Source organism: Physeter macrocephalus, chromosome 3, assembly GCF_002837175.3.
Source record: "Physeter macrocephalus isolate SW-GA chromosome 3, ASM283717v5, whole genome shotgun sequence".
Lineage (NCBI taxonomy): Eukaryota > Metazoa > Chordata > Mammalia > Artiodactyla > Physeteridae > Physeter > Physeter macrocephalus.
Genome location: NC_041216.1, coordinates 14,167,566 through 14,178,609, shown reverse-complemented (window position 1 = coordinate 14,178,609; position 11,044 = coordinate 14,167,566). Strand labels below are relative to the sequence as shown.

The following is an 11,044-nucleotide window of genomic DNA, read 5'->3' as shown; positions in this document are numbered from 1 at the left end:
TTTTTTTTTTTTTTTTTTTGCGGTACGCGGGCCTCTCACTGTTGTGGCCTCTCCCGCCGCGGAGCACAGGCTCCGGACGCGCAGGCTCAGTCAGCAGCCATGGCTCACGGGCCCGGCCGCTCCGCGGCATGTGGGATCCTCCCGGACCGGGGCATGAACCTGTGTCCCCCTGCATCAGCAGGCGGACTCTCAACCACTGCGCCACCAGGGAAGCCCCAAAAAATCTTTTTTAAGTGAAGTATAGTTGATTTACAGTGTTGTATTAGTTTCAGGTGTACAACATAGTGTTTTGCTATTTTTAAAAACAGTTCACTTTTAAGAGTAAGGGGGAGCACTATTAATAATTTCTCTGGGACAATTGATGGAAATCAAGACGATGGACACCCTAAAAGGACACCTGTTGGCAGTTTAGTTTTAACAAATGTGACAAAACATGATAGTTGCTTCATTTTAATTAAATTTTGTTTACCATGGATTCTTGTTTACACAGCGTCCACACTTTTTTCTCCTGCCAGCAAACCTCAGGCCTTTACCTGATGCATTTTCATTTTTTCTTCTCTAGATTTTGCTAATTCTTTTGCTTCCTTCCAGACCACTTGGGAAATATTCTTTGTCAAATTCTGTTTCCTCCAAGTTTGAAAAATGCCAACAAAAATTTCTGTAACACTTGTCCAGTTTTTAAAAATAACTGGCATTTAAAACCAGAAATGCCCAAATATCTTTTTTTTTTTTTTCTGGCTGCACGCTGTGCAGCTTGTGGGATCTTAGTTCCCCCATCAGGGATTGAACCTGGGCCCTCTGCAGTGAGAGTGCAGAGTCCTAACCACTGGACCGCCAAGGAATTCCTCCAAACATCTTTATTAACGTGATTTCTAAAAGGAAAAGTAGTAGTAAAATGCATCTGTGTTATGAGATAGGTAGAGAGGTAGTACTACTGTCAACTTTCCATAGATATTTGGGAAATCCTTATTGTATGGTACTGGAGGCTGTGATAATGCCTGTTAAAAAGGATTATACCAATCTAGAATCAAAGGTGTATGTATTGTCTCACTGATCTTTTGCCCAGGTAGTGTCCATTGCCGTTCTTCTGATTGTACTTATTTGCAATAACACTCTCCTGGACTGTGTCCAATTAAAGATGTTGACCTTCACTAATAGAGGACTAGTATTTTTTGGTCAATCTCTAAAGAAGCTTTCAAAATTATTCCAATACAGTCTCTGGATTTTTAAAGCTCAAACTACCTCTTTGCTTCTCCTTTCTCATACAGAATGCATTTAACCAAGTGCACATCCACTAGGGCAGGAGAGGGTGGGACAGGGCAGGGACTCTGAAATGTAAATCAGATAGTTTTCCTTCCAGTTACCTACTATGTTATAAGGTTTGAGGAAGGAGTGGATAAAACTGATGACTAACATAACTTTTTTTTAAACCACTAAAATGACTTTTTTTTCCTTAAATCATGAAATGTGCTTTTATAGTAGCAATAGTCTTAATAATAATTACATTTTTGTTTTTTAAAGTAATGTGTATTTTGTAGTTCAAAGCTGTTAAATTTCTTATTCCTGCTGTTTTTTTTTTCTTTAAATTCAAGGAATTGCTATATTTAATGGATAGTTTGTTTTTAAAAAAAAGTAAATGTATTTATTTATTTATTTTTGGCTGCGTTCGGTCTTCGTTGCTGTGCGTGAGCTTTCTCTGGTTGCAGTGAGCAGGGACTACTCTTCGTTGCGGTGTGTGGGCTTCTCACTGCGGTGGCTTCTCTTGTTGCAGAGCACAGGCTCTAGGCTCGCGGGCTTCAGTAGTTGCAGCATGCAGGCTCAGTAGTTGTGGCTCGCGGGCTCTAGAGTGCAGGCTCAGTAGTTGTGGCGCACAGGCTTAGTTGCTCCGCGACATGTGGGATCTTCCTGGACCAGGGATCGAACCCGTGTCCCCTTCATTGGCAGGCAGATTCTTAACCTCTGCGTCACCAGGGAAGTCCCTGGATAGTTTTTTTTTTTAACATCTAGTTTAATGAATGAGAGTAACCTCTGAAACCAATTTTTACTTGATTGAAAAAAAGGGTTTTTTTAATTTTAAAGACAGCTACAGATATTACTCAGGTCAACCATGTATTAATCAAAATCAACTATTAAAATAATAAAATACCTATTGACTTGAACTATCAATATTGTATCTTTTAAAAATAAATTTATTTATTTATTTATTTATGGCTGCGTTGGGTCTTTGTTGTTGGGCGTGGGCTTTCTCTAGTTGCGGTGCACGGGTTTCTCACTGTGGTGGCTTCTCTTGTTGTGGAGCACAGCTCTGGGGTGCGCCGGCTTCAGTAGTTGTGGCACGTGGGCTCAGTTGTCGTGTCTCGTGGGCTCTAGAGCGCAGGCTCAGTAGTTGTGGCACACGGGCTTAGTTGGTCCACGGCATGTAGGATCTTTCCAGACCAGGGATCGAACCCGTGTCCCCTGCATGGGCAGACAGATTCTTAACCACTGGACCACCAGGGAAGTCCTTGTATTTTTTTTATTTGATATAGGAAATTAAGAAATACTTTTAGAACACATTATGTACAAAAGACTATGATAGACGTGATCCCTGTCCAAAAGAAGCCTATATTCTAGGAACACAGAGACACATGAACATGTCGCAATATTGTGAAATCTCAGATCTTTGTTTTGGATCCTTATCTCTGCCCTTATTCTATCTAGCCTTCTAGCCATTTTTTCCTAATAACAATTTTTGCTAATCAATTTAAAGAATACTATGCCAGTTTATTTTAAAATTAGATAAAATGGACAAACTTCCAGCAAAAGAAAACAAGATGACTCAAGAAAAAATTGAAAACCTTTAACTATTAAATAAATTGAATTTATAGTTAAACAACTTCTCCCACAGAGAACACCAGGCCCAAATAATTTCCAGATGAATTTCAAGATACAGCCTAAGGTTTTAGATTCAGTTATAAATCCCACTTTTTCATGCTATTGTCCCCCATTAAGAAAGTGACTGTATGGTTTACATTTTCACTTCCTGGCCTTCCTGACATGGATCTCTATTAAGGGGAGTGGATTGTTACAATTTATTCTTCATTAGGTCTCACTCCTTTTCTCCTGCCTTGCCTTTTCTCTGATTTTTTTCTTCATAGTCAGCAAGAGTCAGAAAGGACCTTTTCATTGTTTAGAGATTTTTTCTTTTCTTTAAAGAATTACTTTATTTACTTATTTGGCCGTGCTGTGCAGCTTGCGGGATCTTAGTTCCCAGACCAGGGATTGAACCTGGGCCCTCGGCAGTGAAAGCTCGGAGTCCTAACCACTGGACCACCAAGGAATTCCCTAGAGATTTTTTCTTAGCAGATTCTGTTCATCCTTCTGTCCACTTATCCAGTATTTTATGAAGAGTTGATGGGTGACCAAGTGCTGCTAAGCACCTCTGGATTTAAGAGATAGTACCTTCCTTCAAAGAGTTCACAGTCTACCCCTGTTACATCTGTAATATGGGATGGATGTCATAATAGAGGAATAATAGAGTGCTATTGAAGCAGCGGAGAGCTTGATTAATTCTTTCTGGGGAACAGGGTCAGGATGATTTCATGGAAGCAATTACATTTGAACTGGGCAAGGAAGGATTAATATATTTCAAGAAGCAGGGGGAAAAAAAACTGAAAAAAAGGTATTCCAAGAAGCAGGAAATATCTTGACTGAAATCACAGGCATGAGAGTACAATAGGGGATGCAGTGTAGAGCATTGTAAAGGTGTGACCAGAAAGGAGGCGTGACCAGAAAGGAGGCTGAAGAAGTATGTTGATGTCAGATAGTCAAAGGCCTTAAGTACCACAATATTTGCCCCTCTCTGATTTTTCTGTCTCAGTCTAGTCCTGCTAAAGTCTCTAACTCATCTTCAATTCTCAGATGAAAAATTTCAGGTTTGCCTGTGTGTCAGGTGTCAGTGTGGCTGAGATTCGGTCATACTGTTTTAGCTTAGTGCTAAGAGAGACCAATCGTCATCTTGTTCATTGTTGGGAGGCAGCATTCTGAATGACCTCCAGCCATTCTAGGCTTTCACAGTTTTCTGAAAAATAAAAAGTAGCTCCTTTCTACAAAAAGCGTTGGGGATGCTCAGCCTCATTAGCAGGGAAATGCACATTAAAACTACAGTGATATACTGTTTTGTGTCTATCAGATGGGCAAAAATTAAAGTCTGACAAAAAATGTCAGCTAGGATATGAAGCATCCAGAAGCCAGCAAACAGTAGTGTAAATGGGTACAACTGTTTTGCAAAATGATTTGGCATTATCTCATGATTGAAGACGTGCATACCCTCTGACCCAGCAATTCCACTCCCGGGTATCTACCCTAAAGAACTCTTGAACATGTGCAGTGGGAGACAAGTACAAAAAAGTCCATAGGAACACTGTTGGCATGAGCAAAAACAAACAAAAAATCCAAACTGGGGAAAAAAATCCCAGTATCCATAAACTCTAGATCAGATAAATAAATCACAGTGTGGCCATACAGTAGAGCACTATGTAACCGTGGAAATGAGTAAATTGCAACTATAGCAACATGAATGAATCTCAACAAATTGTAGAGTGAAAAGTTGCAGAATATACATTATGATTAGATCCCTATAAAGAAACATGTGAGACTAAAATATAATGTTTAGAGATAAGATGTGATAAAGTTATCACTATTTGGGGCAGTGTTATCTCATGGTGATGGAGGGAGATGGGTTTGGGGAGAGCCATGTAGGGGACTTTAAAGCTAATAGTAATATTTTATATCTATAAATTTTAAAGCATTAAGAAAAGTTTGGTGATACCTGCTCTAGTCTAGTGTTCCCCCAGTTCTGCTTTCACACACAGACACATTTTTCAGAATGTAAAAACTGAGATTAAGTAATTTAATTGTTCAAAAGAGAAAGCTTATCAGTGACAACCTGGTCTCAAACTCAGTATAGAGCAATTTCTATCATCTTATGTTGCAACTTTCCCATTGTAGATTCTATCGATCAATTAGAAGTGCTTCCACTTGGATTACTGCCTCAGTCCTTCTCCCCTTCATGTAATACATTCTCCACATTGCTGCCAGAGAGAGCTTTCTAAATGCAAATCCGATCATGTCACTCTCTGGCCTCAATCTTAAATAGTTCCCAGTAGCCTTCAGCACACTCTAAGTGCTATAGTGCAGCATACAAGGCTCTCTGTGCCTGGGCTTCTGTCTGCCTTATTAGCCTCACCACTCGTGACTTCCTGCACTTCAGCCACACCAAGCTATTTGCTGTTCCTGGCACGCTGTTTGCCTCTGCACACATTGCTCCCTCCACCTGAAACTTCTCTTAACTAACGCTTTTTGTCTTTTAAAACACTTTTTTAAAAAAATTAATTTGGCCACGGCGAGTCTTAGTTGCGGCACACGGGGTCTTAGTTGCCACTTGTGGGATCTTCGTTGTGGCATGCAGGATCTTTTTGTTCCGGCATACAAACTCTTAGTTGTGGCATGTGGGATCTAGTTCCCTGACCAGGGATCGACCCTGGGCCCCCTGCATTGGGAGCGTGGAGTCTTAGCCACTGGACCACCGGGGAAGTCCCTAAGACACTCTTTCTTAATGACCCCCTCCACCCCTGATCTGAGCTGGATGCCTCCATAACACCTTGAATTTAACATTTGTGGTCACATTTATCACTGAGTAGTATTGTTCCCCTTTTTAATTTGTCTCCTTCAGTAGCTTTCGAGCTTCATGGAGATAGGGGCAGTGTTGAATTCTATCCCCAGTGTGTGGCACAGTGTCTGGCATGTCAGGTTTGTTGAATGAATGAATGAGTGAATGAAAGAACAAACAAATAATTGGATATCACTTTATACGAATGCCACATGTAGTTTGAAGTTGTCATTTGTTTGACAAATTCTCACCAGTTCTATCTGTATTTATAAATGCAAGAAGGAAAGGAAAGAAGGGAAAGAAAGAAAGGCAGGCAGGCTGGTGAGTGAGTAGATGAGATGGGGAAGAAGTATTGAGGGGAGGGAAGCTAGGAAAGGTTCAGAGGCTTATTAACATTTTAGGCCAAGTGCCTGGAGATTTTAATAACAGCCTGGATTTCTTTCAAGCTGTGGACATGTGCTGATTTTCATGACTTACCCTATTCTAACCTTCCTTAGCCTTTTTGAAAATTTATCTTCTTTGGCTGATAACTCTATCATTCATCTCTCTTTACATTAGGAAGTAAGAGCTTTGAGGTGCATGAATAGAAGGGAGGTGGCAGATTGCTCATGTTGGTCAGGGTGGCCTTGCTTGCGCTTATTTTTTTTTGGCGGTACGCGGGCCTCTCACTGTTGTGGCCTCTCCTATTGCGGAGCACAGACTCCGGACGCGCAGGCTCAGCGGCCATGGCTCACGGGATCTTGCCATGTCCCCTGCATCGGCAGGCGGACTCTCAACCACTGCGCCATCAGGGAAGCCCTGCCTTGCTTTTTTTTTGTACCACATTAGACCCCTGATATTTTCTAGGGCTTGGAGAGTGTATGTAGATCCTGTCTTGTGATTTGGTGAGCTACCAGGAATCTTAGTCTAAAACAGAGTTTAAACTTGGACTGTTCAGATTGGGTTCTCTTCCTTCAGGAAGCAGTGCTATAAGACTGGAGGTCCAGACATTCTCCCCATCCTCACCTTCGTGAGGGCCAAAGCACAGGAGCCACTACCTGTAGCTTTATTCACTTGGTAAATACTTATTGAGCATTCTCTCTGTGCCTAGTATGGTGGTAGGCACTAGGATTATAGATCACCAGCCTCAGAGAATCCAGTCGCGTGGGAGAGCAGTAAGAAAATCAGTCATTTTAAAGCAGTGTGATTGGATGGGCTTGCACAGGGCGTTATGAAAGTTTAAAGAGTGTGTGGGGGAGGGGCACCAAGCTCCTTTGGGGCAAGGCATGTCAGGAGATGTTTCACTTGAGCTCAGTTTTGGAAGACCCTAGAAGTTGGGGGTTGTGGTAGGTGGTTAGACTTGAGCAAAAGTATGGAGGCAAGAGAGAATGTGATGCAATGGGGAGCCATGGGAAGGTCCCTGGGACTTCAGGGAAGGGTATGTATATATGAAGATGTGACAGGAGATGAGACTGGAGTCAAAGAAAGGGACCATGCTGTGAATGACCTTTTCTACTTTCCTAAATAAAAAGGATTATCAGTAGAAGTGTTTTCATTCATCTAATGTTAGATGTTTACTGTTTCTCTTATTGTTGTCTCTTGAGCAACTGAGTTTTATCTAATGTTTTATTTCTTTGGTTTGTTCTTTTTATGATCCCTGAATTTGGAGCCCTCTTTCCTTTTATTCTTTTTTTTTTTAATAGTGAAAACTTTTATGTTTAGAATTAGTCAGCTGGACTCAGTTTAGATGATCCCAACTTTGTTGGCAACATCCAAAGCGTCATAGTCAGGACCCAGTCGAACATATGCCTTCTTCTCTCCATCAGGCCTGATCAGGGTGTTGACCTTAGCCACGTCAATGTCATAGAGCTTCTTCACAGCCTGTTTAATTTGGTGCTTGTTGGCCTTGACATCCACAATGAACACCAGTGTGTTGTTGTCTTCTATTTTCTTCATGGCTGACTCGGTGGTGAGGGGGAACTTGATGATGGCATAGTGGTCAAGCTTGTTTCTCCAGGGGCGCTCTTCCGAGGATATTTGGGCTGCCTCCTGAGCCGCAGTGTTTTGGGCCGTTGGAAGGTGGGTGACGTCCGGATCTTCTTTTTTTTTTGTGGCTGTGTACGCCTTTCAACACTGCTTTCTTGGCCTTCAAAGCCTTTGCTTTGGCTTTGGCTTTGGGAGGGGCAGGGACCCTTCTTCGCCTTCGGCACCATCTTCGTGAAAAGGGTTTCCAAGACTTGTTCCCACGGGCTTCTCCTTTTATTCTTTAGGTTAACTCCACTTTAGTACCATCTAGTCAAACCCCATACTCAGGCATTGTGGAGAGGATGATGCATTGCTTTTAAGTCAGCTTGGAAGGAGGAGGATTTAAATGACCTTCAAAGACTAATGTCAGACCCCCACGTCAATGTCACTGCAATTCATGCATGCATGGAGAGTGGGAAAGGGAACTTAATTATGGAGGAGGGGGAATCGTAACCCGGCTTGAATGGGTAGTTTAAAGTCCTGCATCCGCCCCTTAGCCTCAGAAAAGGACTTTCTTACATTTGCTGCCAAAGAGGTCATAGGCAGAGCCCACATAAATACCATCCTCCCCCTGGGGTATGTGAGCCAGTCTTAGTCTTTTGCTTTCACAGGTGCAGAATAGGTTCACCAAATAGTATTCTGATCTCCATTGAACGTAATTTGGCATCTTATTGTTCTTTTCCAGAAAATCAATCCCTTTAAAGCATGGAACATGGCAATTTTAGGTCAGCAGGCATTTAAAGACACCTTTTAACTTTCAAGGGCTGGCCTCATAAGATTTATTTTGTACAAAAATACCAGTGTTAACCAAGATGAGACTTGAATCATTTAAATCTTGAAAGGGGCTTAGTTTTAGCTGCTAGTACACCTTTTACCTGTGAAATTACTTCTTGTTGTCTTTTAATGGCACTGTCCTTCTGGAGTTCTGTGAGCATCATCAGATATCAGGCTCCATTCCTTCTGCTAACCCTTGGTAACTGTTCAAAATTCATTACAGTGTTTGGAATGAGGGAACCCACAGTGACCCATGTCACTATCCTTTTGGACCATAAAGTAGCCTTCCATAGTTAGCCTGGATGACAGCAGAAGCCAACCATATGTAGTCAGGAACTGCTTCAACGTGGCTACAGTATGAATGACCAAAGGAGTTAGTCATAGTTAGGCTTATCCATTTCATTAATTTGTTCTGAGAAGTCGCATCAAGTGAGGCAGAGCTGCACCTTTGGCTCATTAATACAGGGGTCCGAACAGAAAAATTTATTTCAGTGAAATCCTTGAGAGTTGCTGAAAACACATGATGCTTCTTTGTACTTTTTTTTTTTTTCAGCCGCACCTCGCGGCTTGCAGGATCTTAGTTCCCCGGCCAGGGATCGAACCCATGTCCCCTGCATTGGAAGCTTGGATTCTTAACCACTGGAGCGCCAGGGAGGTCCCTCTTCGTGCTTTAACTATTTATTTATTTGTTTGTTTGTTTATGGCTGCTCTGGGTCTTTGTTGCTGCACGCGGGCTTTCTCTAGTTGTGGCGAGTGGGGGCTACTCTTCGTTGAGGTTCGCGGGCTTCTCATTGCAGTGGCTTTTCTTGTTGTGGAGCACGGGTTCTAGGTGCGCGTGCTCAGTAGTTGTGGCACTCGGACTTAGTTGCTCCACGGCATGTGGGATCTTCCCGGACCAGGGCTCGAACCCATGTCCCCTGCATTGGCAGGTGGATTCTTACCCACTGCGCCACCAGGGAAGTCCCCCTCTTTGTACTTTAAATAGAACTTTTCTACTTTGGAGGGAAAGTGCTGTACAAACATGGCCCCAGTTGTTACTGGTACAACATATATATTCATACAGTCTTGCTATTTCTAAAGTTTGAAAAAAGTTCTGTGTTAATCTAAATACAATTTTAATTTTTTAAAACACATTCGTATCTTAAAACAACACTCATTGATAGATTTTGGTAGGAGGTAGAAAAGCAAAGCTCAGTCTTCTTAATTCCTCATCTGTGTAAGCCTTTTGCCTCTGTTTTAATAGAAGTTCTTCAGTGCAAAGACCATGGCAGATCCCCTTTTCAAAGCAGTTCATAGAGATTTAGGCACGCAATTTACTTACTCTTGGTCACCAGGAAAGAGTCAAAATGAAAGAACCAGATGGCTGCTAAGGGAAAATGTTGTAACATCAAACTTGAGGGGCTAGACCAGAGAGCAAGAGAAGAATGCTTGGGGGTAGTCTCAGGGAACTATAATTGCTAGTAACAGAATAGAAATTAGGTAGTGGAAAATGTAGGCTACTATACCACAGAGATGCTCCTAACAAATTTTGGCTTGGAATTGTCTTTCTAAGTAAAGCTTTTGTGATTATTGGAAAGCCACAGAATTCATCTCTTGGCTTTTTGTCCCACGAAGGTATTAGAATTTAAAACAGACTCTTTGACATGATTTATGGCAGACAAGAAATACCAGTTCAGTTAGGGCAGGTGTTATTTAATTACCCTTCTCTCTGGGAGTGGGGCTTTTCCCACTAAAATTGTTTGTAGGTGAAATCACACCAAAGATCTATAAAGTACAGCTTTATATATGTATTTAAAATAGACATCAGTGTCTTGAATTTTTCTCATGTCAAAGGTTAATTTAAAATATTAATGCTGAAAAGATTAATTGAAGATATTAAATCTACTAGGCAAGAATACATGTACATATTGTAATTACTTCCTTTTTACAATTAAAGTAATTGGATTATATTTAATGAGCTATTTACATTTAATAATTAAAAAAAGACATCTTTTCAGTATTCCCCATATGCAGAAAGAGATTGAGGTGGGGAGACTCATTTCTGATATAATTATCTTTACTTGGGCTAAAAAGGAAAAACAATTGTGCTTTTTAGAAAAATGCTCAGAAGAATATTATTTTATTTTTTTGGGGGGGGATTTTTTTTTTATTTTATTCAAACAGAAAGTCTCAAAAATTGTAGTCATCCTCATCAGTTCACTCAGTCCCATGTAATTAATTTTTTTTCATCTTAAGAATATTATTTTAAAATATACATACAGTCATCACCTGTTATCTGCAGTTTCACTTTCCATGGTTTCAGTTACCCGAAGTCAACAGCAGTCCAGAATTAATAAGTGGAAAATTACAGAAATAAACAATTCATAAATTTTAAATTGCACACCATTCTGAGTAGCATAATGAAGTCTCACACCATCCTGCTCCATCTTGCCCTGGACATGAATCATCCCTTTGTCCAGCATATCCACGCTGTGTATGCTACCTGCCCGTTAGTCACTTAGCAGCCATCTCGGTTATCAGATCAGTTGTTGAGGTGTCCAAGTGCTTGTGTTCAGGTAATCCTTATTTTACCTAATAATGGCCCCAAAGTGCAAGAGTAGTGATACTGGCAATTCA

The 11,044-nt window shown here is 41.1% G+C and overlaps 1 pseudogene; it reads right to left on the bottom strand.

Moving 5' to 3' along the window:
• Positions 1–7,338: 7,338 nt before the first annotated feature.
• On the bottom strand, positions 7,339–7,857 carry LOC102975989 (60S ribosomal protein L23a-like; annotated as a pseudogene).
• Between the last annotated feature and the right edge of the window lie 3,187 nt (positions 7,858–11,044).